The 2,584-nt window shown below is 34.6% G+C and overlaps 1 pseudogene; it reads right to left on the reverse strand.

The window, feature by feature from the left end:
• Window positions 1-363: 363 nt before the first annotated feature.
• LOC109680490 (olfactory receptor 6C6-like) lies at window positions 364-1,293 on the reverse strand (annotated as a pseudogene).
• Window positions 1,294-2,584: the final 1,291 nt, after the last annotated feature.

A 2,584-nucleotide genomic window follows, 5' to 3' on the forward strand; every position in this document is an offset into this window, starting at 1 on the left:
CTTTAGGTAAAGTATGAGCTCCTTGCAATGACAGAAGTAAGATAGATGTACAATAAGTGCATGTTAAATTAAGAAGCTTCATAGAGCAACTTATACAAATTTTGTTTTACTCAACACCATAGATTTTAGAAGTTGATAAGCAATAAGGAAATGTTAGCTAACATTTGGACTGAAGAAGTTATTGTAGTACGGTGAAACGGTTCATGAGAAAGGGTACAATGTAAGATGGATTTGAATTAAAAAACACTTCACAAAAATTTCCTAAATGACGTAACTGATGAGGCAGAAGAAAGATCATAAATATTTGAAGCAGGAGTTTTGGTTTTTAATGTAAGCTTGAAATTCATGTCACAGTCTTAAATTTTATTTTTTGTACATACAAAATCTTTTGTAGTAGATCGTGGAAAACTACTTTCACCTGCTGGTTCCTGAGAGTGTAAATGAAGGGATTTAGTAAAGGCACAATTGAGGTGTAGAACAAAGCTACACCTTTGGATACAGTCACTCTTTCTTTTGCAGATGGTTTAATACACATAAAGATACAGCTACCATATGACAATGAGACAACAATCATGTGGGAAGTACAGGTGGAGAAAGCTTTAGTCCTTTGCTGTGCAGAAGGGAATTTCAGAATAGTATTAATGATGCAAATGTATGAAAGAATCACTAATACCAATGTGATCACAAGTGTCACCACAGCTGAGATAAAGGACATCATTTCTAGGACATGTGTATCCGTACAAGAGATTTGCAAAATAGGAGATATTTCACACATGAAGTTCTGTGCTCAAGCACAGAACTCCAGCTTGAGCCCTATGACAATAGGGGGAAAGATGATCAAGAACCCAGTTACCCAGGAGCTCAGGGCAAGCTGGTGGCACAGTTTGCTGTTCATAACAATTGGGTAATGCAGAGGTCTGCAGATGGCCAAATAGCGGTCATAGGACATGGCAGCCAGTAGGTAAAACGCGGTAACTCCTAGTAAAAGGAAAAAGAATAACTGAGCTGCACAACTATTGTAAGAAATGGTTTTGTCTCCAGTCACGATGGTTATCAAGAATCTGGGAATGCATACAGTTATGAATATGATTTCCAAACAGGAGAAATTACGAAGAAAGAAGTACATTGGAGTCTTGAGGCGAGCGTCCAGCAGAGTGAGGAGGGTAAAGATTAGTTCCCTATCAGGCTCAAGGTATAGTTGAGAAGTAGAAACAGAAAAATCACAACTTGCAATGGTGGGTCATCTGTCAATCCTAAGAGAATGAACTCTATTGACTTTGACTGATTCTTCATTTCTCTTTTGCAAACCTAACCAAATACACATAGGGAAGGGAGAAAAATTAAAATATCTTAATTGTACTAAAATATATTCACACACACTGAGGCAGAAAGCAGGATATCTTATCAAATGATGCACTTGCAAATGGTTTTTCTAGCCTGAAGTTTCAGATGGCATGCCACTGGTAACTCAAAGTTCTTTCTGGTCTTTTCAGTCATTCTTTAGTTTCCTCAGAACTTGAATAATACATATTTTGGGGTAACAGGCACTTAAGTCTATCACTTCCAATGGCCTCTTACCTGCATACCATAACTTAAATAAAATTGTGTTAATTATATAAAATTCATTTTCTATTATATTTAATATACCTCGTGAAATTTTAAGATGCTTCAATGTTAAATGTGAATATTAGGGTGAAAATTCAAAAGCAAGATTTACGATTATGTTATAATATCTTGCTGGGCAGTGAATGAGGTGGTATACGTTCCTTGTAGTTAGTTGAAAATCTTTTTCATTGTTTTGATATTTCCTTAGCACTAAGACTATGCTATTATTATTATGAATTTTCCTGAATACCTTTTGTGAATTCACATGGATAGCCATTTACCAGCATCTAGTACAAACAAAGCAAAGCAATTTTGTCCATATCATGTAAGTGATATATTTTAGTAAAAAACAATGTGTCTTTTCAGTTAACATTTCTGAAATGTATGTTTTCATGTATCTCATGTTTTGGGAACTTTTTTTACTTCTACTATATTCGTTTTTTTTCAGTACTGTACTGGTGATTGAACTCAGAACTTCTCAGTTGCTAGTCTAACTCTATCACTTGAGCCATGGCCCACTCCCTTCCCACCATATATTTTTGCATACTGTTGAATATCCCAGAAAGATATAATTTCCTTTCCTTCTTACCTATAGGTATTCTATTTAGCCCAATCTAATGGGATCCCCCTTGTCATATGAAACAAATCAGTCTACTTTAGCATATGTATTATTTTGTGGACTTTTGGAAGAGTCTATTAAAGCATGGGTTTTGGTATCTTAATTCTTTTGTATTTATCTTATTATTATTACTTTATACTTCATGCACTGCCTTTGTAAACTAATTGATAAATAAACTTACTTTTTGCATAACCTGATTTTACAAAATAGACATTAGTGAATATTTTAGTACTTTTAATGACCACTGAAGACTTGCAGGCTTCAGCTATTAAGTGGTCACAAGCTTTTATCATAGAAGTGTGCTATTGTCCTTCTTATCACTAAAACACACATTTTTGATCTGTTGTAATTTGAAAAGTT

The sequence above is a fragment of the Castor canadensis genome, chromosome 8 (assembly GCF_047511655.1).
Source record: "Castor canadensis chromosome 8, mCasCan1.hap1v2, whole genome shotgun sequence".
NCBI lineage: Eukaryota > Metazoa > Chordata > Mammalia > Rodentia > Castoridae > Castor > Castor canadensis.